The sequence below is a fragment of the Ictidomys tridecemlineatus genome, chromosome 11 (assembly GCF_052094955.1).
Source record: "Ictidomys tridecemlineatus isolate mIctTri1 chromosome 11, mIctTri1.hap1, whole genome shotgun sequence".
Lineage (NCBI taxonomy): Eukaryota > Metazoa > Chordata > Mammalia > Rodentia > Sciuridae > Ictidomys > Ictidomys tridecemlineatus.
The window spans coordinates 54,165,831-54,191,939 of NC_135487.1; the positions used below are offsets into that span (position 1 = coordinate 54,165,831).

The 26,109-nt window shown below is 37.5% G+C and overlaps 1 long non-coding RNA gene across 1 annotated transcript in view; it reads left to right on the forward strand.

Moving 5' to 3' along the window:
* The first annotated feature begins 2,940 nt into the window (after positions 1–2,940).
* The window catches only part of LOC120890918 (uncharacterized), a 33,637-nt gene continuing 10,468 nt past the window's right edge, over positions 2,941–26,109 (forward strand). Inside the window, exons 1-2 of the long non-coding RNA XR_013427244.1 lie at positions 2,941–3,097; positions 3,278–3,474. This is a non-coding gene — a long non-coding RNA (uncharacterized LOC120890918). The remainder of the gene's footprint in view (positions 3,098–3,277; positions 3,475–26,109) is intronic.

Here is a 26,109-nt window from a genome sequence, read left to right on the forward strand (position 1 = left end):
ACCTAAAAGCAACCAATTAGACAAGAACTAGACCTCTTCCCCAGAAGTTAATCCATTGTCATCCTACAGTCTACCAGATTCTTTTGCTAAGAATTCTAAAGCTGAAGCAAAGTTATGCTACTGAGCAGGTGGTGCTGACCAGCCATTTGATGCAGCCATTTCTCCCAAATACAGTTCGAAAAGCGGAGATAAAACTCATTCATTTGTCCATTCAAAAATATTTGCAGTACATCCATTATGTGCTCGGTCCTGTGACAGGCACTGGACCCATTTGACTGAGACAGAAAGCAAATGCAGAGAAACTGAACTTCCACATGTTTCCAGAGACAGTCTCTGATTCTGGACTCTGCTGATGCCTGGTTGAATGTGCTGTCTTTTCTTGCTCTAAGTGGCTTCTTGAACTGCACAATAAAATCCCTTACCTTTCTTAAGCTGGTAGAAATAAGTTATATGTTCTGTTATTTAAATGACCCCAATATAGTATTCTATGGAGAGAATCTGCCAGTTACTCTGTATTGGCAGAGAGAATATAAGATTGGAACAAATCGTCTGCTATTCTGGGATTTAAGAATTAGTACCTGGGTGACATGGTCATTTGAATTTGATGACAGCAGAACCTCAAGATGTTGGGAAGGTCTTTATTTTTATTCAGCAAGACACTTCCAAATAAGTAAATCTCCACTTACTGGGCATGAATGACTTCCAAATATAGTACATCTCTGCTTTCATAATTCTGCATAAAAGCCTACATTCTGACAATAATTATTTATTCAACTTTCTACTGACAACTTTTTGAGAGCCTACTATGTGCCATGCACCCTTCTAGGTACCTATGAAACATTAAGGCCAAGTGTGGTGGTACATGCCTGTAATCCTTGCTGCTTGGGAAGCTGAGACAGGAGGATCAAAGAGTTCAAAGCCAGCTTCAGCAAAAGCAAGGCGCTAAGCAACTCCATGAGACCTCGTCTCAAAATAAAATACAAAATAGGGCTGCGGATGTGGCTCAGTGGTCGAGTGCCCCTGAGTTCAGTCCCTGGTACCAAAAAAAAAAAAAGCATCAAAAAAACAAATTAGCAAAAATCTCTGTCCTTGGACAGCTTCTAGATTGTCACAGTATCCTCACATTATGAAAAACAGAGGTCATTTTTACTCGTTTAGTGGGTTTAGAAGTATTTTCTAGAATATGTATTTTAACATTGAGAAATTCAATGGCTAATAAGATAGCTAGTCTATAAACATTGTGTAATGTACAAGGAAGTAGAAAACAAAAGACACAACAAAAAAGATATTTAAAAGGAATTCAATGGTGTCAAAGTAGTTGTATCTGTGAAATAGTTCACTAGCTTACTTTTTTGAAGGACTTAGTTTATATTTCTGGCTAAAAAAATGATGAGCTTCCCATTGCATTGGGAAAAAACTAATAAGATCAGAGGACAATATATAATATAGCAGAATTTGAGATATTGTAAATCATCTACCATATGAACATTAAGACCTTGATTTCATCCAGGGAAGTCTTTATTCCTCCACTGAAAATTATCACAGTTAAACCAAATTTAATCTGTATCTCTCCTCTGATTGTGAAGAAAAATCTGTTTTGTTTTCAAAAATATTTTTTAAAACTTTGGAACCTTAAATATTTCTGGAGTTGTTTTTACATGGAAGAGCCTTTGACTTAAAAACAAATGTGGGTCTTTTCACAAAAGTCAAGTTTTTTTTTTTTTCTCAGATGGTTGGATTTGTGTCTATTCTGGGAATTCAAACATTAATTCATTTGCTAAACAGACTAGCTGCCTAGCCAATACACTGAAAACAGAATATTTGCTAAATCAAAAATCAATGGTCATAACTTAGTCCTGCAGATATTGCAGATACCTCTATGGCAAGGGGATATAGAGAGGTGGATGGATAGACAAACAAATAGATGGATGATAGAAATTTCATGCTTTTACCACATTTTCAGTCTGGGGAATCATTATACTCCTGATAGATCCTTTGAAGGCTTGTTCACAACAGGTGAGTTGTATCTGTTCTTGGTATCATTTCTTTTGTTTAGCCCACAGAACCACATCTACACAGTTGAGGCAGTCCATTACAAAGAGGGTCCCAGAGAAAGACATCATGAACTGACTATTGAAAATCCAGATGGTGTAGCATAGAAACTAAGGGCACAGGTCTTGAAGATAAATGGATAGGTTCAGAGCTAAGCTTGTCTCTTTCTGGTCATATGACATGGAAAAAATTGCTTAGTATGTCTAAAACTCCACATTTTTAATCTGCTATGTGTTCATTCTAACTCTATCTAGTTAATAAATATATTGTAAGAAAGAAATAAAATAATGCAGTGAAGCAGAATGACAGAGTCAGGCACTGTTGTTGCTCCTGTAAGATGCTGGAGAAATAGTAGGGGTGAAGGGATGTAAGCAAGTAGAGTATAGTGTTGTGAAATCTCTCATCAGGAAAAGACCTTACCAATCAACCCTTTAAGGTCTTTATTTTATGGACTGGGAATCAGGCCCAGAGAGGTTAAGTGACTGACCTCAAGTCAGCAAGCAAGCTGAGAAAGCAAGACTTAAACTTAAGATCAGAAGTAAGATGCTTTTCAATTAGTTTGTCCTTTCATTTTCCCTCTCATAACAAGAAGGAAATTTCTGTAATTTTTATAGTCAGGTTACCTGAATGGTTTTAGCAGTAACTTCATTCCAAGGATTTATCTGAAATTCCACCACTTAAATGTAGCTTTTTCAACAAGAGGAAACTGTATCATCAGGATAAAAGAGAGCTCAATGCTTAAAGAACAGACTCCGTCCCCGACTCTACTAACTCTATTTGTATGCTTTCAAAAGGAAATTCTCTTAGGCAGATAAGTGGGCATGCTGAAAGATAATACATAAATTTCCATGCTCAATCGTCAGGACTTGAGCGGGTTTGTCTACGATGCAGCCCACACCATGCAGAGCGTTCTTGCAGCCTGCCAGCTCCTATGCGTTACTCAGCTCTGAGCAACAGAGGAGGGCAATGCTCACTCTTCAGGGTACAAATTCATCATCTGAGGGGGCTGTTCTGAATGGAAATCTACCTTCTTCCATCCTACCATGTATGTGCCCCCCCTCGAGATGCCTTGTGGGATGTGAGGAGTCTGGGGGCAGTGGAGGAAGGAATCAGCGGGTGCACCTGAGGCTTCATGCTGGAGACCAGGATGCTGAGATCCCTGCCCTGAGCATCTATAGCTTAAAAATAGATCCTTTAAAGAAAACCGTGTCTATAACTTTTCTAGGTGATTCTCTCCTGCAACCCTTGAAAGAGAATGATATGAAAAAATCTATCTTTGCTTGAAGAAACAACTCCAAAAGGCCACAGTGATCTGCTCTTTGGTCCCATGGGCATGTCTTCCTGTGGCCTCCGATGAGGGCAAGTTGCTTTCAGAGACACTCCAGAAAGAGAAAAAAAAGAAAAAGAAAAATGTTTTATAAGGTAAAAGCTAAATTTTTATAATTAAATTCTATAAAAATGTTGTTCATCATTTATTAGAATTTACTATTTTCTAATTAGAAGGCTTTAATGTTTTATCCATACCTTTTGAATGAAAGGCTGAAGGCTATTTTGCTAAGAATGACTCAAATTGCTGGGGAGTGAATTCAGCCTTCTAGGCCCAAGTTTCCAGTCTGAGGTATTAGAAAGGGAAGAGAGGAATGTAGAGAATTTGCTTCAGCTGTTCCAGGAACTACGCATCTTTTATTCTTCTTAATTCTTACCTTGAGGAATATTAATGAACTTAAGTGGCAGAGGACAAATGATGATACTTAAATATTAGTTTAACTATGCTCACTGAATTGGAATATAAAGAGACAGAAAATGTTTGAATTCAAGTCCTCAGCCTCACGCACATTGGCGAATATCATCTCCTGAAACAGAATAGCTGTGAAAAGCCGTAGATGAATTTCTCATTACCACCCCCCACCACCAACCACCACTGCTGACCCCTTTTTCTTTGTCCCTCAGTTCCCCCTTATCTCTTAGAATTACCTTCGCTAACGCATGTTTTCCTGTGGCCAGTGATAGCATTTCATGGACAAGAATGTAGCATGGGAGAAAGATGCACTTCCCTGTTGATGCATGAAGCTAAACTAGTTTGGGACCTTTAAGTCTCCAGCTGGGAACATCATTGTTGATGCTATGGATCGTGGAGTAGCTAAGGAGACGACACTCCCACCCCTCTGGATAAGCATCAACAACCTCTTTCCCCATCTGTTTCGTGATACATGTTACCATGGTGTTGGAAGACGGTGGCCTAGATAAAGCACTAAAGTACTGGGGCTCTGGGAAAAGCATCTTGAGATCTGTTGTCTCTTAGGCTGGACTAGCCTTGTCTAACTGCCATGAGCTGCTGGATGCAATGCTAGTGTCTACAGGCTTCTTAATCTCTGCTGTCTTTCACATTCCTGAAGGTCCCCAAAGTGCCTTGTTCTTTCTCTTTCTCTGTCTTTTCTATCTCTTCCCCTTTTCTACATCTCTTTGTCTGATTTATTGAGCACCATTGTAGAATCGTGTTGCATGGGACTTATTTCTGTAACAAAGCTTATAGCACATGCATGGTCTCCCTTTTCTTACACATATTGCATCGGAGCTTAGGGAGGTGAATATTGCTGTGGTGTGAATAAGTGTCCCCCAAAGGCTTATTCCCAGTCAAGGGCACTACAGGAAGGTGATGAAACCATTAAGCCTAATTGGAGTCTTTCCAGTTATTTGGGGGCATGCCTTGAAAGGGATATTGGGGCCTTTGCCTCTTCCTGTCTTTATTCTTCCTTGACCATCCTATGGTGAGCAGCTTGCTTTACCATGTACTCCCTGCCATGATGTCCCTCCTCACCACAGACCTAAAGGCAACAGGGTCAAGTGACCAGGAAAGGAAACTTCAAACCCAGGAGCCAAAATAAACTTTTTTCTCTTTGTAAGTTGATTATCTCAGATAATTTGTTACAGCAATGGAAAGCTTACTAACATAAGTACCATCAATGATGTTACACTGCAAGGACCTTTAGCCAAACTTCGTTTCAAGCCAAGTTCTATCTGATGACAGAGCCCTTGCACTTTTCATTACATCTGCTGCTTCGGGAGTCTAAAGTGATTTGATCCCACCAGATGCCCCGTGAGGCCATGCCAATATCTGACTTGTTACTGATTTGTAGATCTCAGTCTCTTCTTACTAGTGAGGAAATTGGTAGTAAAACCTAAACCAAACAAATATGTGAGGTAGTTGAGAGAATCCTGTAGGCACAAGAAAATGTCAAAGATCCAGAAGTTTTCTATATCCATAGCAAAACATTACTTAATGTAACTTCATATAAATGCATTTTAATAATTAAATATGTTTAATATATTTAGATTTAAAAAAATATATTCAATTATATTTAATTACATATAAAATTTATATACATATTCAAACATATTCTGGCAATGCATTCTTAATCATGGCACTTGACTTCCCTAAGCTTCAAGTACAATACATACAAATATGTGCTGCATAATAATTTTATAGTCAATGGAGGATCATATATATGAGAGCAGTCCCTAAGTTTGCAACAAAGTTGACATTAAGCAATACATTACTTACGTGTTTGTGATGATACTGTCAATTATATGAAAATATAGTATGTAAAGTTATGTATAATACATAATACTTACTCATGATAATAAAGAACTATTATTATATTAATATATTATTATATGTATATGATTATATATGCATTTACTATATTGTACTTTGTTATTTTAGAGTACACTCCTTTTACACAGATATTGGGGCTGGGGTTGTGGCTCAGTGGTAGACTGCTCATCTAGCATGCGTGAGGCACTAGGTTCAATCCTCAGCACCACATAAAAATAAAATAACAATATTTTTAAAAAGTATGTTTACTGTACAAGAGCATGCCGACTCCAGCAACAGCCTCAGCACCTTGTGTTTACTGTGTTTTTGTGTGTTTTGGTTGTATCAGAGGCAATATTGAATGATTGGACTAGACCATCCAGGTTTGTGTAAGTGCACTCTGTGCTATTGGCAAAGTGACAAAAGGACACATAGCCTAAGGTCAGGCTTTCCAGACTGTCCCTCTGTCATTAAGTGATACATGTCTGTCTGTGTGTGTGTGTGTGTGTGTGTGTGTGTGTGTGTGTGTGTGTTTGACATGTACATCCTGTAAACATTTTTTAGTACTGTACTGTTCTGGCAACACCTTAGCATTTACATTTCAGTCTTGAAGGAATTGCTTAAGAAGCCAAATCTAAGTTTTGAAGATGCTAATTTAGGAACCCTGACACATAGTCACATTATAAAAGTCTAAAAAAAGTAATAGTTTCCTCTGACCTTTTCAAGGACATTTGGGAAGGGTGATAATGATCATAGTAGGCCATCTTATTCCTGAGGAAAAAATAAGAACAGTTTGCATTATGTGTGACTGCCTTCGTCACCTTGAAGAAGAGGAGGGTAGGCCCATCACTTATTGATGTCTCATTCAGGGACTTAGCTTTTTGTGACACATATTCATACATGATATCAGTCGATGCTTTCATTTTACAGGTGAGGAAAGAAAGAAGATGAACAAATACTCTTGGGTGAATAATTGTGAAAGTGTTAAAGTTATCTCAAATTTTCATCCTGATTTCTATTGTGGTCTATATCAGTTTGTTCAGGCACTCCCCACACGTAGACTATGCTATTATTCTCATTTTTGTGCTTATCCAAAAACTGAGCTCAGGTTTTACTTCCTCAAAGACGCCTTCTAGGCCTGACCCAGCTCTCACTGATCATCTTTATCATCAGTAATCCTTTAGGATAACTGTCTTGTTCCACTTTTGCTATAACAAACTACCATGAACTGATGAGCTTGTGGACAATATGGATTCATCACAGTTCTGCAGACTGGGATTTCAAGGTCAAGGCTCTGGTGGATTTGGCTCATAGAAATAACACCTTCTGTACTCTCATGTGGTGGGAAGGTGATGGATTCTCTTGTACCTCTTCTATAGGGCACTAATTCCAATCATCAATGTTCTTCTTGGAAGACCTGGTCACCTCCCATGTTTTAGTACAGCCACCTTGTAGGATAGGATTTCAAAATGTGAATTTGGGGCATACTTATTCGTACTACAAAAATTACTTTTCAGAATTACAACTATAGTTAATTTCACACTGACTTGAGTTTGTGTCCATCTCATGATGTTGTGCCTAAACAAAAACAGCATGGTATTGGCACCAAAACAGACTGGTAGACCAATGGTACAGAATAGAGGATACAGAGACTAACCCACAAAACTACAATTATCTTATATTAGATAAAGGTGCCAAGAACATGCACTGGAGAAAAGGTAGCCTCTTCAACAAATGGTGCTGGGAAAACTGGAAACACATATGCACCAAAATGACATTAAACCCCTATCTGTCACCATGCACAAAACTCAACTCAAAGTGGATCCAGGAATTAAACCAGAGACACTGCATCTATTAGAAGAAAAAGTAGGCTCTAATCTCCATCATGTGGGATTAGGCCCCAACTTCCTTAATAAGACTCCTGTGGCACAAGAATTAAAATCAAGAATCAATTTATAAATGGGATGGACTCAAATTAAAAAGCTTCTTCTCAGCAAAACAAACAATCTGTGAGGTGAATAGAGAGGCTACATCTTGGGAGCACATGTTTACCACTCATACATCAGATAGACCACTTATCACTAGGGTATATAAAGAACTCAAAAAGCTAAGCACAAAAAAAAAAACCCCAAATAATTCAGTGAATAAATGGGCCAAGGACCTGAAAAGACACTTCTCAGAAGATGATGTACAATCAACCAACAAATACATGAAAAAAAAATGTTCATCATCACTAGCAATTAGAGAAATGCAAATCAAAACTACTCTAAGATTTCATCTCACTCCAGTCATAATGGCAGCTATTATGCATACAAACAATAATAAGTGATGGTGAGGATGTGGGGAAAAAGGTACAGTCATACACTGCTGGTGGGACTGCAAATTGGTGCAGCCAATATGGTAAGTGGAGATTCCTTGAAAAACTGAGAATGGAACCACCATTTGACCCAGCTATCCTTCTTCTCAGTCTTTACTTAAAGGACTAAAAAACAGCATATTACAGGGACAGAGCCACATCAATGTTTATAGCAGCACAATTCACAATAGCTAAACTGTGGCACCAACCTAAATGCCCTTCAATGGAGGAAGGGATAAAAAAATGTAGCATATATACACCATGGAAACTTACTCAGCAATAAAAGAGAATAAAATCATGACATTGGCAGGTAAATGGATGCATTTGGAGAAGATAATGCTAAGTTAGCCAATCCCCAAAAATCAAATGCTGAATGTTTTCTGATATAAGGAGGCTGATTCATAGAAGGGTAGGTAGGGGGAGCATGGGAGGAATAGATGAACTCTAGATAAGGCAGAGGGGTGGGAGAGGAAAGGGAGGGTAGGGGGTTAGCAAGGATGGTGGAATGTGATAGATATCATTATTCAAAGTACATGTATAAAGACATGAATTGGTGTGAACATATTTTATATATAACCAGAGATATGAAAAATTGTGCTGTATATGTGTAATAAGAATTCTAATGCTGTTTTTAAGTCCTTTGAGTGTAGATGGAGGAGAGGGACAGCTGGGTCAAATGGTGGTTCCATTCCCAATTTTCCAAGAAATCTCCATATGCTTTCCATGTTGGTTGCACCAATTTGCAGTCCCACCAGCAGTGTATGAGAGGACCTTTTTCCCCCACATCCTCGCCAACACTTATTATTGTTTGTCTTCATAATAGCTGCCATTCTGACTGAAGTGAGATGAAATCTTAGAGTAGTTTTGATTTGCATTTCTCTAATTGCTAGTGATGATGAACACTTTTTTCATGTATTTCTTGATTAATTGTACATCATCTTCTGAGAAGTGTCTTTTCAGGTCCTTGGCCCATTTATTGATTGAGTTTTTTTTTTTTTTTTTTGCTTAGCTTTTGAATTCTTTATATACCCTAGTGATAAGTGGTCTATCTGATGTGTGAGTGGTAAAGATTTGCTCCCAAGAGCCTCTCTATTAACCTCTCAGATTGTTTGTTTTGTGAGAAATAGCTTTTTTAGTTTGAGTCCATTCCATTTATAAATTGATTCTTGATTTTAATTCTTGTGCCACAGGAGTCTTATTAAGGAAGTTGGGGCCTAATCCCACATGATGGAGATTAAGGCCTACTTTTACTTCTATTAGATGCAGGGTCTCTGGTTGTATTCCTAACTCCTTGATCTATTTTGAGTTGAGTTTTGTGCATGGTGACAGATAGGGGTTTAATTTCATTTTGCTGCATATGTGTTTCCAGTTTTCCCAGCACCATTTGTTGAAGAGGCTGTCTTTTCTCCAGTGCATGTTCTTAGCACCTTTATCTAATATAAGATAATTGTAATTTTGTGTGTTAGTCTCTTTGTCCTCTGTTCTGTACCATTGGTCTACCAGTCTGTTTTGTTGCCAATACTATGCTGTTTTTGTTACTATTGCTCTGTAGAATAGTTTAAGTTCTGGTATAGTGATGCCACCTGCTTCACTCTTCTGGGTTATGATTGCTTTAGCTATTCTGGGTCTCTTATTCTTCCAGATGAATTTCATGATTGCTTTTTCTATTTCTATGAGGAATATCTTTGGAATTTTGATCAGAATTACATTAAATCTGTAGAGTGTTTTTGGAAGTATGGTCATTTTGATAATATTAATTCTGCCTATCCAAGAGCAAGGTACAACATACTACAGGGACACAGCCACATCAATGTTTATAGCAGCACAATTCACAATAGTTAAACCATGGGATCAATCTATTGCTCTTCAATAGATGAATGGATAAAAAAAATGTGACATGTAAACACAATGGAATATTACCCAGCAATAAAAGAGAATAAAATCATGGCATTTTCTGGTAAATAGATGGAGTTAGAGAAGAGAATGCTAAGTGAAGTTAGCCAATCCCCAAAAACAAATTATATTTTCTTGGATATAAGGAGGCTGATTCATAGTGGGGGGTGGAGCATGGGAGGAATAGATGAACTCTAGATAGGGCAGAGGGGTTGGAGGGTAAGAGAGGGGGCATGGGTAATTAATGACAGTGAAATGTGGTGACCACTATTATCCAAAGTACAGGTATAAAGACAGAAAGTGGTGTGAATATACCAGAGATATGAAAAATTGTGCTCTCTCTATATAATAAGAATTGTAATACATTCATTGTCATTTATTTTTTTAAAAAATCTATTAAACATTTTTTTAAAAAAATTCTTTTTCAGTAGATTTCCATCTAGTTGGTTCCTTCCTAATTCTCACATCTAACTGCAACCAGTTATATACAAGCTCATCAAATGTTTCTGAGCACAGATGATTCACCTTCCCATAACATTCGAGAAGGACTACACACTGTCACTGAATAACTGTGTGTCTTTGGTCAAGTCATCTAATTTTTCAGGGTTTTTCTACTGCTTACTTCTAAAAATAGTATTTAATTAATCCAGCTATATAGCAAAATTTCTCCATTTTATAAGACTGACTAGGGAATATTTCTCAAAAATTCATGTCTTAGATGATATAACCCTTCTTTGTGCTCTGTTAGGACAGAAATAGGACCTCAGAATCTGAAATTTCAGGAATTTCTCTGATTAATCCTATGCAAATAGTTTGGAGACCATATTATGGTATGCACTGCTAAAAGGAGGTGATTATGAAAGCAGAGAAGACTAGAATAGCCCAGGAAGCTTTAAAAATGATATAGATTTCCAAACCTCTCCCCTGGCCAATGGAATCAGAATCTTTGTAATGGGCAGGAGATGAGCCTTTGGAAACCTGTACTTTTTCAAAGTTATCCCAGGTGATTTTGAAATACCTAGTCTTATTAGCATCATTTGGTAAATGCTTTCAAATTCTTCCACATCCATATTTCATTAGCATTGGATTCAGCTCCACATTTGCAATCCTGACACTTCTGCCAGGCCTCTGGCTGTATCCCATCACTCCTCTGTAAGAGGTGAAAATATGCCTACAGCTAGACTGCTGTTTTTGGGGAAAAAAAATTCCCTTAGGAGACAAGTACATTTCAAGTACCATTCTGAGCTAAACTCTTGATTTTCAGCAATAAATCTATTTTAAAATTATGAAGCAACATGGTTGAGGGAAACTATTGAAAATTCCATGAAATTTTATCCTTCATGACTAAGCTATTGAACCTTTTTTGTGTCTAGTTTAACCCACATGGAAAATGTTATATCACTAAATTAACCATACAATCCATGAGTTAAATAGTATGGCAGTTACCATGGGAATGTGCCAAACAAAGGTGGTTGGCAGTATGTGTAGGGGTATTGGAGGGGGTAATATATTGTAGGCTAGATGAGAGCTGCTATGCCCTACTTTCATATTTAAGTTACTCCTACAGTCAACAAATTTTAAAGACATGTACCTGGGATTTTTTAAAGTACAATCTTCACTTCTGTATCTTGTCAAAGAGTTGGAGGGAATTGTTTCATTACTGTAAATGCCACTTTACTCCTTTGGTGTAAACATGTTTAATTCTATGTTTTAATCAGGTTTTTAAAATTTTATTTTAATTAATTAATTATTATTATTATTATTATTTTTTACTGCTGTGACCAAAAGACCTGACCAGAACAATTTTAAGGAGGAAAAGTTTATTTGGGAGCTCACGGTTTCAGAGGTCTCAGTTCATAAACAGCTGACTGAATTCCTCGGGGCCTGAGGTGAGGCAGAACATCATAGTGGAAGTGTGTGGCCCAGGAAAAGCAGCTGGGTACTTCACCAGGAAGCAGGGAGAGAGAGTGTGTTCCACTTCCTTGCGGCAAAATATAAAACCCAAGGGCAGGACTCATAGACCCACTTTCTCCAGCCGCACCCTACCTACCTACAATTACCACCCAGTTAATTCTCATCAGGAGATTACTGCACTGATTAGATTAAGGCTCTCATAATCTAACCATTTCACCTCTAAGTTTTCTTGCATTGTCTTATACAAGAGCTATTGGTGAGCCCTCATATATAAACCATAACAACCTTCCTTCAGCTAGAGTCCCTGATTTTTCATGCATAGTTTTCTGAGAATAGAAATAATAAAAAATATAAAATCCAAATGCATTTCTAGTCTGAAAGACCCTAGATGTATAAAACTCTGCCTACTTTTCTAGGGTCACTTTGCATAACTGTTTGTTCTTTATAAAGATCTTATGATATACATTCTATTCTTATTGGTATTTCACAGATGCACAGGAAAGAAATGAGAAGGTTTAAGAGTTGGAAAAAAAAAATCCCCATCTTTTGGTATCAAAGCCCATGGTATTGCAATACCTCCTGGCCAAAGAACTTACAGACAGAGCAACAGAAAAAAAAAACTGCTTCTTCTCAAAGAAGATTTGCCTCCAAAGACATTTAGTCATTACCCACACTGGTTTGGTCAACTCCTGGCAGCACATTTATAAGTCTGCATTGTAACCACTTGTGGAGATTGTTAAAAATAACAATGTCGGGGATGTGGCTCAAGCGGTAGCATGCTCGACTGGCATGTGTGCGGCCCGGGTTCAATCCTCAGCACCACATAAAAACAAAGATGTTGTGTCTGCCGAAAACTAAAAATAAATATTAAAAAATTCTCTCTCTCTCTCTCTCTCTCTCTCTCTCTCTCTCTCTCTCTCTCTCTTTAAAAAAAAAATAACAATGTCTCCATCCACCCCAGAAATGGAATCAGATTCCCAGGAGGGAGGGGTAAGCAATCACAGACCCAAGGAAGGGGGTTTTAAAGCACTGTGGGTTTTGCTGACTTGCAAGGTTAAGAATCATTGCTGAATCATAAAATAACTAATTTTTCCCAGGGAGGCAGTGATGTTGTCTGAGACCTGAGAAGACCAAGAAAGAAACCTCATGTGGCGGTTTCTATGTTTCCCTCTTGCATTATTGGTATATTAGAACCAGTCCACTATCATCAATACCTAGTCCAGTGACAGAATAAGACCACTGCTGCCACTTTCAGTATTCAAAATAAAGGTAATAGATACTAACCTGAAATGATTTTTTTCTCAACCAGGAACTATACAAAATTATGTATATTCTCTTATTCAACGCTCCAAGAAACCTATGGAGGTAGCTGCCAAAATTATCCTGCATTTTTCAGATAAGGAAACTGAGGCAAGCCAGAATGTTATTTATCCTGGCCCTCACGTTCAATACGCGCAGCAAGTTTTCTTCTTACTCTAACTCCAGTCTTATCTTCTACAAAATATTCCTCCTCAGATATATTAAGTTATACTTTTGGAAGGAAAGAACTGGGTTAAGGCAAGAAAGAAGAAAAGGAAGAGAAGAAAGTGAGGAAACAAGAGAGTAAGGGGGTGAGAATAAAGGAAGAGGGAGAAGGGAGGTGGAGAGAAGGAAGAGGAGTATGAAGGTAGAAACACAGACAGTCCTGAAGTCAACTCAGACCTCCTTTTTTTGCTAAATGTAAGGTTGTCTGTTTCTAATCACTTCCCAGAGGTATATCTTATGTCTCTGTCCCCTGTGGGGTACCATCTTCCTGATCCTATTGGAGCACCACTCTTTCTTCTCTCCTAAGCAGGAATGCCAATGAGAGAAATTCCATTTTTTTTCTTTTCATTTCTTCATTCTTGGGTCACTGAGCCAAACAGAGGGGTTAAACATTTTCTGTGCTGTGCGAATCTCTTTTTGGAGGTGGCAGAATCTCATCTCCATGAATTGTTTCTTTCTGTTACCTCCCCTTGATTCACATGGAAATATGATGAAACAGTGCCTTCCAACTGTGTAGCCAATATAGAAAAATATGAATGGAGCTCAGTTTACACTGTTAGCTAAGGTGTGAGGGAAAGGTAGGGGGTTGGCCAGCTGGTCTGGGTTGTAGGTTTCTTTGGATCTGTGTCTTCCATGGTCTTTTTTCATGACTGGAGTGGTAAAATTTATAAAGCCAAGATTTGGATATATTCTGCAGTCCGGCTGCAGCAAAATAACCGGGGGGTGATGAGGAACTTGTGTAGATTGATACAGCAGGAGTGGGAGCCGTTTATTGTAGGACAGGAGGGGTATATATATATTCCACACAGCTTATCTTAATTAACATAAACTAGATACAGCAGTCCACCAATAAGGAATCTCCACACTTAATGGCTCGCTGGCGTTACTTCACAAACCACTTCCTCTGGCAAAATGCCAGGTGCCATCTTGACTTGTTTACAGACCCTAACAGATATGTCCTGCGTAAGGTACTAAGGCAGACTACCATCTTGCTTTTGATCTGGGCCACTCATATCTACCTGCCCAGTGTAAGTCAAAGTCATTCTCATTCCTCAAACTGGCATGGTTCTGTAATTCTGAAGTTTCCATATGGCGAGCAAGACCAGTGTCCCACAGGGTAATAAGACATGTGCATTTGCCTGGAGTGCACCTTTGACATATTTTATTTTGGAATCAAAATTAGCGGCATATGGCTTGTCAAATAATTCACAGATCCTGGGTCCTTGTCAAATATCACCTCTTCATGACTAACGGAGCCCTCCCTTCCCAGAGCCTGTAGTGAAGAGAGTCCTACCTAATCTCAGGAGCTCTGAGCACCAGTGATTACCAAAGTCCCCTGTGGCTAAACAACAATTTCTTTTGTAAGAGAGATAACAGGTTTCCAGGCAGGGTTTTACTTCCTTGAATTAGGGAAGATTTTCCAAGTCTCTCACCTTGGGAAGAATTCTGCTTCTATGATAGCTCAACCTTCAGACTCTGACACACCAGGATTCACTCATGAGTGTGAATAAAAGTTGCTTTTATAAATCTGTTTTCTTATCTCCAGATTGGGGATAATAATAGTAACATTTATAAACATTTTATGGGGACGAACTGCAAAAATTCCCAATGCATACTAAAAAGCAGTAGAACCATTTGAAATTTCACAAATTTAGACACCAAATCTAAAAACTAGGTTTTAGAGTTTTGACTTTATGTTGTGTTCCCTTCCTCCAAATCCTACCCCTTTTCAAATGATAAAGTTTGGATTCTCTAGGAAGAAGGCTCTCAGATGTAGTTTATTGTATAGTATGTTCAGATGGGGAGATTCTCAAGGCTAACCCTGATGCAAGGAGCAGGACTGAATGAAGGAATGAAACTGAGCAGCCTAGCTGTCCCTGAGAAACTTTGATCTAAAAGCAACACTGTGGTCTGACTTAATACCTTACCCAGGCTTATAGCCACTTTAGACCAGAGCATCTGATTGGCACGGTAACCTGATAACTGGGCCAAACAGACCAGGCTTTTTTACCTGTGCCTCAGCAACTACTGGATGTGGATGCTCTAGGAACACTGGTTTCCAGCCGCTGGTACCTTCCCTTGCTAGTTTTCATGACAAGAATGAAGGATTCCCTGTTGCATGATATTGGCATTACCTTCTCTAGGTCTCAAGGATAATATTTAAGAGGCTTTGCTGTTTACAAGTTCATGGTATCCCAAGGTAATTCGTCACAACCTAAACTACACATCCTGGTTTTATTGGCAAGCTAAAGAGCATCTATTCATCTATTCTTCTTGCCCATACCAAGAAAAGCATTTGCAGAAATATTTCACTTATTTTTTGAAAAAAAAATTACCATTGCAGTGCCAGCAAGATAACAGATATTCAAGGGAATTTGTTGAAACTGAATATATGTGTGTGTTGTGTATACACACATACACACAAACACACACACACTTATAATTCAGCCCTTCACATTTGCAGGTCTTGCACTTGCAGATTCAATCTACCACAGGTTGAAAATATTCAGAAAAAAGTCACATCCGTATTGAACATGTACAGACCTTTTCTTGTCACCTTTTTCTAAACAGTATGAATAACATCTATTTAGATAATATTTACATTGCATTAGATATTAGAAGTAATATAAGGTGAATGAAAGCTCTGGAAGGATATATGTAGGTGATATGCAAATATTGCTACATTGTATATAAGGTATTCAAGCATCCTTGCATTTGGGTATCCATGAGGATCCAGAAACCAATTCTTTGCAAAGACTTAGGGATGATTCTGCATCTAAGCTGTTGTAATAAACAAATCTTCATGTAATCATATTGTGAATCTAATATCAATTCTATAAGCTAAATACAGACTCCTTCATCTTCATAATGATGCACTATCATTAATAGTGTTTAATTATTCTGCAAATATCCTTCAATTAATAAGAGGTAGTGCTGGAATTAGAGTCTAGAATCCCAGTGTGGTCTGCTTTCTATTATATCGTGCTTCTTCAAGGATTAACAAGTAAATTAATTTATTTTTAAACAAAAACCACCTTAGTAAAGTTTTTCACTATTGGTGATAGGTAAGGACAGTAGTCAAAAAATGACATTCACTTTTTCTATCCAGAAAATTACTGATGCTACTTCTATAGATTATAGTTGGGAACCCAGCAGAGAAAAATCCTATGTTATCATCACGGTTCAAGAAGGCTACAATATGAAAGAAGATGAGAAGTTATTAAAATACCTAGGAATTATTATTTAAATCTAAACTAAGGATCATGTGAATGGAGAGAATGACTGTCTCCTGCAGTGAGGTGCAGTAACATCCTGGAAAGAGCTAACTGTAGAATAGGAAAATCTAGGAATCAAGAAATTGACCTTGAGGAACCAGCCAATCTCCACTGGGTCCTTCATCTACAGAAGTACTAAAAGAGCTACAGTTCCCTGGACGACAACTCATGAAAGAGTCACCAGAGCAACATTTCTCAATCTTTTTGGCACCTTCCTGGGGATATTTTAAATAGCCTCATGCCCAAACCGTACCTAGAGTAATTAAGTCAGAATTACCAGAGGTAAGACCCAGGCTCTAGAGGTTTTTAAAGCTGTTCATAGGATGATAGTTTATAGCTAAGGTTGAGAGCCACTATTCTGGAAGTTAAATGTTCTCTTTTCTTCTTTTTTTTTCTCTTTTCATTTCTTACCTTCATTTTCCCTCTCTCATTTTCTCAGTTTTCTTTCTATTCTTTTAGAAACAGACTTGAGAATTTAATAAAGAGTCATGTATTATAAAGAGAAACTAAATGTAATTTCTTTCCCTACATTATTTTTATGTAGCTATATAACAATTTAATACAAAATTGGAGGCTTGAACCACCACCTATTTATTAGCTAACTATTTCGTAGTTCAGGAGTCTGACACAAATGTGAGTGGCTTCCTGCTCAGAGTAACACAAAGTTGAAATGGAAGTGACAGCTGGGCTGAGTTCCCTGGACACTGTGGGGAAGCTCACTTAGCCAACTACCTAGAAGCTCACTCAGATAGTTGGCTGGATCCAGTTCTGAGGGATAGGAGCCCTGAAGTCTCAATTTCCTTCCAGGCTGTCAGGCAGGGGATCTTCTCAGATCTAGAAGCTTCCTACAATTCTTGCCATTTGGTGTCCCCATTTCCAAGCTACCAGTGGTATATCAAATTCTTCTCCTGCTCAAATCTATCACTTCCACTTTTGTGACCAGCTAGAGAGAAGCCGTTGCATTAAAAGAATTCAAATAATTAGGTCAGGACCATTTGAATGATCACCCTATTTTCAGGTTAGTCGAATTGGGACCTAATTATATTTGCAAAACCTCTTTCATAGCAACATCTAAATTAGCATTTGAATACTAGGAGAAAGTTTCTGTGTCCACAGAAAAAGAATTTCGAGGGCATCTTAAAATTCTGCATATGACAGTCCCCAAGGAGTTCCCAAGTCAGAAAACAGGCTTGGGACCCATAGCAAGCAAGGAGTAGAAGTAGTATGAATGAATTATTGAGTGATTAACAATAGGGAATGTGTGTAGAAAGTCAAAGCAGGCTTCATGGAGGAAGAGACATCTGAGCCCATTAATTTATTGGGCATTTTCTTAGGAAGCAAGTACTATATGACAGGTACTGAGCTAAGTGTTGAGAGATGAATAGTTTTCTATGTGTGTGTGTTTTCCAGGTAATTGGAAAATGGTTGAGCTTTCCAGAGGAGACAACCTATGAAAAAGCATGAGTCCAACAAGTGGCAAAGAAGGGAAGTTTTTAAGGAATAAGATACAATTTAGTCATACTCAAACATAAATGTATGGGGAAAGTGGCTGGTGATGAGGCCAGAATGAGGCAGGGGCTTGACTTATACATCATACACTATCCTGTGATTAAGATTTTAACCTTTCTCTTTGGTGATAGGGAACCACTGAGGATTTTCCACCCAAGTTGCTGAGATCTATTTAAAATACAATAAAGTGCACACATGTACAGGTACAAGTTGTTGAATCTTCACAAGTTTATAGTGAAACCATCATCACAATCAAGAAAATTAATATTTTTATCACTCCAACAGTTTACTAATATCCTTTTGTAATCTCTCTCTCCCTCCACTCTACCCTTTTTTTCCCAGAATTTCATCATCAATGGATTCATACAGCATTCACTCATTTGGGTTTGACTTCTCTCATTCAGCACATTGATTTTCAGGTTCACCATGTTGTAGGTATCAATAGGTCTTTTCATTGTTGGATACTATTCCATTATTTTGCACAAATATGCCACAACTGTTTACAACATTTTCCTGTTGATGGACATTGATGTATTTTAAAGTTTTCAACTCTAATAAATAAATGTTATATAAAACTTCTAGGAACCTTTATGTATTATTTTCATCCCTTGAATACATGCTAAGAATATTAGGTCTGTGTCTTAACTTTTCATCTTTATTTTATTTCTACAATTTAAGTTTTAAGAAACATTTCTGCAGAGACACTGTGTCTATTAAAAAAAAAAAGTAGGCCCAAATCTCCATCATGTGGGATTAGGCTCCAAGTTCCTTAATAAGACTCCTATAGTGCAAGAATATCAAGAATTAATAAATGGGATGGATTCAAACTAAAATGTTTCTTCTCAGCAAAAGACACAATCAGTGAGGTGAATAGAGAGCCTACTAATTGGGAACAAATTCTTAACACATGCAAATCAGATAAAGAACTAATCTCTAGACTATATAAAGAACTCAAAAATCTTAACACCAGAAAAAAAAAGCAACCAAATAACTCAATCAATAAATGGGCCAAGGACCTGAACAGACACTTCTAAGGAGAAGATATACAAACAATCAACAAATATATGAAAAAATGTTCAACATCTCTAGCAATTAGAAAAATACAAATCAAAACTACTCTAAGATTTCATCTCATTCCAGTCAAAATGACAGCTATTAAGAATACAAACAATAAGTATTGGAGAGGATGTGGGGGAAAAGGCACACTCATATGTTAGGACTGCAAATTGGTGCAGCTAATATGGAAAGTAGTATGGATAATCCTTGAATAACTGAAAATAGAACCACCATTTGACCCAGCTATCCCACTCCTCAGTCTATACCCAAAGGACTTAAACACAACATACTACAGGGACACAGCCACATCAGTGTTTATAGCAGCACAATTCATAATAGCTAAACTGTGGAACCAACCTAGATACCCTTCAGTAGATGAATGGTTAAAGAAAATGTGGTATATATACACAATGGAATATTATTCAGAATAAAAAAGAATAAAATCATGGCATTTGCAGGTAAATGGATGAAGCTGGAGAATATAATGCTAAGTGAAATTAGTCAATCCCCCAAATCCAAATGTCAAATGATTTCTCTGATTTAAGGATGCTGATCCATAATATGCTGTAGGGGTGGGGATGGGAGGATTAAATGAACTCTAGATAGGGCAAAGGGGAAAAGAGGAGGGAGGGGAAGGAAAGAGGCATAGGGGCAGGAAAGATGGTGGAATGTGATGGTCATCATTACCCTAGGTACATGTAAGAAGACACGAAGGATGTGACTCTACTTTGTGTACAACCAGAGATTTTAAAAAAATTGTATTCCATATGTGTAATATAAATTGTAATGCATTCTGTTGTCATATATAACAAACCAAAATTTAAAAATAAATAAAGTAATTATTTTTTAAAAAGAAACTTTTCTGGAGTGTTTATACCCTTTTTGCAACAAGTTTTGTAAGTTCTAGCTGCTCCACAATTTTAGTAACACTTTGAATGTTCAGTAAGTTTAATTTCATCAGATTTATTGGGCATGTAATAGTCTCTCATTGTTTTTAATTTGAATTTTCCTGAGACCTAGTAATGTTAATTCTCTTTTATATGCTTTTAAGCAATTTGTACACTTTCTTTTGTAATATTTCTTTTCAATTTTTGTTCTCTTTGTAATGAAGTGCTTTGTCTTATTATATGGTAATTTTTTTTCTTTTTCTATATCCCTCAAACAGGTACTTTTTTTCTTTATATATGTGTTGCAAATATTTCATTAGTACATGGTTTATAATTTCATTTTCTTTATGTTGTTGTGAAGTGAAAAATTCAGTTGATTATTTTGTTTTCTTTTATGTTATGTGCATTTTGTATAATACCTAATTTTAAGGTCACAAAGATTTTCTTTCATGTTTTTTTTCCAGTTTTATTGTTTTCGATTTCAAATTTAGTTCTATGATCCATTTTGAGTTATATTTTGTCTGTGCCATATAAGATAAGGGTTAATGTTAATATTTGTATTTTGGAAATTCAGTTGGCCCAGGATGATTTGTTGAAAAGACTCATTTCTCATTGAATTGAAAACTGCTAAAAATTAATTGATTATATAAATGTGGGCCACGGGCCAATTTTATCCAAGAGAAAGTTGATGAGATAAAAGAGAAAGACAGTAATCTGTGCATTTTAAAATTATTAATTCCTTGTGTCGTTCATTTATTTCATGAATATATCTGAAAATTCTACAGTATGCCAAACACTATGAAAAGAACTGAGTTTTATTTATATTTCTGTCTTTAAACCTAGAATAGAGCCCACACATGCTAGGCCTTTGGAAGTGTTTGCTTAATGAAAGAGAAAGGCAAGTAAGAAAGAGCCTCTGCCTTCAGAGCATCCAGGAGTCTAGAGTAGAAGGAAGATCCGTGGTGACCATGGGTGAAACTACAGGATGATCAAGAGGAAACAGAGCCCTCCAGGGAAAAAAGACGGGCATGGCACTGGGCTAGGAGAACAGTAGTGAACACAGACAGTGGGGCCAAAAGACATAGAGAATGGTCACAGGCAAAGAGTTTTAAGATGCTTCCTATGTTTGTGCACAGAGGATATAAAAGGTGGAGTAGATTCACTGGGGACAAAAGCAGAAAGTCATGTGTTGGTCTGAGTGCAGAGAAGGGACAGAGAAGGGAGTGCAACCTGAATTCTACCTTCTAAGAGTGGAAAGCTAAGAAAGAATAGAGTAATGTACCAACAAAATGTATCAGTGAGAGTTGATATGGAGGCAAAGGAGACTGACAGGAAGAACTGGTGTGTGAAAAAGGCTTCAGAGGTTAAGTGAAGATTTTCACAGTTCAAGACATTGGGGGAACATTTCAGGCATAGCGCATGCTGGAGATATGGCTCTCCAAGGCATGTCTGTAGGTCAGGGAGTCTTGTACTGTGGATGGGGTGGGGCAGTCGGGGTAGGTGAAAGACTGGTGTGTTTTGTGGGCCTTGAGGCTGGAAGGAACCATTGGATCCAGACGTGTTTTCAGGTACCTGAATATACAGCACCTATTCTTCATCAGGTCCCCTGATATGCTTACAGACAGAGTAACAAGGCATGTTACTATCCCCTAAGAAATTCTGCTGTGATTAAAAGAACCCAATGAGAAATTATAAAGATACTGAAATGTACAGTGCGGCCGTATTTAAGGTAAAAGGGCAAAGTAAGGAGTAACTTACTCCACCTGTGGAAATCAGAACATCTTCATTCAGTGGTCTGGAAGGGTAAGGGTTTCTATAGGGTGTCAGATAGAGTACTGTAGAAGGTGGCTTTCCAGAGGCAGCAGGATGAGCAGAGGCATGCTCAGGCTCCTTCAGATCTCTTTCATTTCTTTCTACCTTTCTTCTAATTAGAGAAAACATAATACTAAAATTTGGGTTTGGGTTTAAGGTGGAAATGAGACACTGGTTTAGCTTCCAGTAGTCTCAGCTGGATCAAATTAGTTCAAACCAAAGTTTTTATCCCAGTGGCAAGTGCTAGCTCAGCTTTAATGATGAACCAGTACTTTTTGTGGTATTGATCCTTGTGTATATCTGCTCAGAAATTTCATGTGAGGAAGTCATGATTAGAAGGCAAGATTCAGGTTTTTCTCCTTTCCCATATATACCCCCAAATAATTTAGAGTAAAACATTTATTTCTCCTCACTTTGACTGGAAATGCTAGATTTCCAGAGGCTTCCACCAAATTATTTGTTGTTTCCTTGGCTCAGTGGACTTTCCTTATCTTCTGTCTCAGAGCTCAGCAGTGCCTTGCATTCTGATGGTAAGAAGCCTTAGGGAAGACAATGCAGGTGTTTGGAATTTCAAGTGATTCAGCTCCACTGGGGACATGGCATACTGGAAATGACAATCTCTCCATTTCCACCTGCCAGAAACTCTGGGGACCCAGCAGCACCATCTCCCTGAGTCATGAATATGATGAATAGCCTCATGCTCACCAGGCAGTTATCTTCTTCCAGTAATTTGGGTGGAGAAGATTCTTTTTAAATAGAAAGCTTTGGTTTCAAGTCACCACTTAAAGATATCGAAATCTTTATGTATACAATTTTTTTGTTTTTGTTTCAGTGAGGGCTATCACTTTCATTTGAGTGCAAGGAACCATTCTTACGGTAAAGTCCGTGGTGGTAAAAAGGGTCACTGTTGCATATTGTGAACTAGACACTGAGATGGAATGTAGTTAGCTTGGGCTACCATAACTAAATACCAGAGACTGGATGGCTTAAACAACAGAAAATTTCTTCGAGTTCTGAAGTCTGAAAGTCTGAGATCACGGTGCTAGCATAGTAGGGTTCCAATGAGAGCTCTTTTCTGAACCTGTTCTTATGACTTCATAATTACCTCCTTAAAGTCCTGTTCCCAAATACAGTCACATATGGAGTTAGGACTTCAACATATGACTTGGGTGAAGACAGAAATTAGCCTATAGCACAGAGATTAGCTTGCTCGAAGTTTAGTAAGAAGTACCTGGATCCACTACTTGTGGAAGGAATAGGAAGGAGGCAGGATTGAGGGAGGCGGTAGGCTTCAAGACAATCTCACTGAGGGGATCAGTTGACTCTGCAGGGATCTCTGAAGCTAGGGAAGCCATTTTAGACTTGTCCCAACTTGAGATCTTTATGACCATGTCTACCAGTCATTGGATGTTGGCTGCCCCTACAGGGTTTTATTGTCTTCTCTTTGATAATCTCTATGTGTGTGAAGGATGATGCATGGACAGATTCCTAGGTGGTAGCCATTGTGTCACAGGAATATAGAAAGCCTTTTCCATATTCCTGTTATATATGAGGATTTTATGACTCATTCCCGAGGGGCCTGAGGAACAAAGAGAATCCAAACAGAAGAATCATGCCACTGAAGTCAACCTAGCGATAAGACACTGAAAATCTCCTAGTCTTAGGTGAAAATGCAGAACATACCAGCATCAAAAATATTTATCACTTTGGGGACTCAGTTTCTAACTAACCTGCTTATCCATCTGTCATTACTTTCTTAAAGTCTAAACTGGCTTAATTAGGGATGTTAGCTATTTTAGTTCTTTGCCCCTCATATAAAAATTATTTTAACTAGAAAATGTTTCCTAAATCTTTCCCTTCACATGTTTAGGCACTACAAACTTTTGGCTTTAACTTTGCTTACTTTCAGAGAATTAAAGCCCTCCATTGAAATCTTCTTAGCACCCTGCAATATGACCTTTGAAGCTATTCCCATAAATGTAATTATCTGGTTGATGATAGTTTGTGAAAATGTAATTCCTGTGAATCAAGGAAATCCAGGCTTGCTTAATTCATCATTGCATTACCATCACTGACCACACTTTGTGACATATAGTGCTCACATATTATTTGTTGAATGAATAGATGAATGAATGAATATTAATAGGGTGAATACATTAACCAGATATTTTGGGGTCATTTAATCTTTAGATCAAGAGTTCACTGTATCTTTGTCTGTATACTAGCATGGCCCATTTTTTAATAGCTCATTTTAAGAGCTAGTTGTCCAAACTCTACATTGTCATATTTTTCCTTCAATTTCTCACTTTGGGGAAGAGCATCTCAGATCTCTCTTCCTAGCATACATTAACATTAATTTGTAATCATAAAAATGGCAGTGATTTTAATTTGTTCTTCATAGTCCCTGACAACATGTTAGGAGGTTCTCACAGGAGATGCACACATATATTCATTTCCCTTTACTGAAGAACAGTCTTTTTTCATGAAAATATTTTATTCTTGAGTGAGGCAAGTGAGACATTTTTACCTCACTGGTCAGAAAACCTAAGTTTTATCTTTCTTTTCAGTTCATTCACAGATAGATCACTCTATTGTCCACTGTACTTTTCTTATTTCAAAATTAAAGGAAAAATAGCCTCAGAAACTTATTATGGTCATTCAAAGAGGCTGTATTCTTAATTACCATAAAAAGACTATGTCTACTTTATAGGAATAATAATCTGGAATTCTAAGGAAATTATTGCAAATGTGGACCATGGCTACTGGTCTTCCTATATTGTTCTCCATAGGAAATATATTAGTTACTATGAATATTTAAACTTAAACTTCATCAAAATTCTTCTCAATATAAACCCAAGGCCAACATCATTCTAAATGGAGAAAAATTGGAAGCATTCCCTCTAAAAACTGGAACAAGACAGGGATGCCCTCTTTCACCATTCCTATTCAACATAGTCCCAGAAAACTCTAGTCAGAACAATTGGACAAAAGAAAGAAATTAAAAGGATATGAATAGGAAAAGAAAAGCTCAAACTATCCCTATTTGCCGATGACATGATTCTATGTTTAGAAGACCCAAAACACTCCACCAGAAAGGGTCTAGAATTCATAAATGAATTCAGCAAAGTAGCAGGATATAAAATTAATACCCATAAATCAATTGTATTCCTATACACTAATGATGAATCAACTAAAGGAAAAATCAGGAAAAACGATCCCATTCACAATAGCCTTAAAAAATAAAATTTTTGAGGATCAATGTAACAAAAGAGATGAAACACCTCTACAATGAAAACCACAAAACACTAAAGAAAGAATTAGAAAAAGATGAAAGTTCTCCTATATTCTCGAAAAGGCAGAATTAATATTGTTAAAATGGCCATATTACCAAAAGCACTATACAGATCAAGTACAATTCCTATAGAAATTCCAATGACATTCTTCATATAAATAGAAAAAGCAGTCATGAAATTCATTTGGAAAAATAGGAGGCTCAGAATAGCAAAAAGCAATTCTTAGTGACAAAAGTGAAGCAGGAGACATCACCATACCTTTAAATTATACTACAGAGCTATAGAAGCAAAAATGGCATGGTATTGGCACTAAAACATGAAGACCAGTGGAACAAACACAAAGTCGTACCCACATAAATACAGTTATCTCATACTAGACAAAAGTGCCATAAACATACATTGAAGAAAAGACAGCTCTTCAACAAATGGTACTGAGAAAACTAGAAATCCATATGTAGCAGAATGAAATTGAACCTCTATCTCTTACCCTGCACAAAACTTAACTCAATATGGATCAAGGACCTAGGTGTTAGACCAATGACCCTGTACCTACTAGAAGAGAAAGTAGGCCCATCTCTATACCATGTCAGCTTAGGAAGTGACTTCCTCAATAAGACTCCTAAATGTAAGAAGGACAATTAAGAATCAATACATGGGGCCTGAAGTTGTGGCTCAGCGGTAGAGCGCTTGCCTCACACAGGTGAGGCACTGGGTTTGATCCTCAGCACCACATAAAAATAAATGAATGAAAAGGTACTGTGTCCATCTACAACTAAAAAAAAGTATTACAAAAAAAAAAAAGGATCCATATATGGGATGGTATCAAACTAAAAGGCTTCTTCACAGCAAAGGAAATAATCAAGAACATGAACAGAGAGCTACAGAATGAGAAAAAAATTTACCATCTGCACCTTATAGAGAGCATTAATCTGCAGGATGCACA